Raw genomic sequence first — 206 nt, 5'->3', positions numbered from 1 at the left:
CTCCTGCCAGCTCCAGTGCTGCCCACCCTTGCTGCAGGCTGCAAACCGCTGGCTCTGCTTTCAGGCAGCAGGGCGGGCAGGGAGGGCAGAGCATGGCCCCAGGTGAAGGGACATGAGATGCTCCCTGGAGAGCAGGGCAGGGTGGGGAGCACTGGGACGTGGTGCCGGGGGGCTGCCCTGCGTTGATGGGGGGGGGGAGATAGTGC

The sequence above is a fragment of the Phaethon lepturus genome, unplaced genomic scaffold (genome assembly GCF_000687285.1).
Source record: "Phaethon lepturus isolate BGI_N335 unplaced genomic scaffold, ASM68728v1 scaffold306, whole genome shotgun sequence".
Taxonomy (NCBI): Eukaryota; Metazoa; Chordata; class Aves; order Phaethontiformes; family Phaethontidae; genus Phaethon; species Phaethon lepturus.
Note: the sequence above shows the minus strand (reverse complement) of the source record.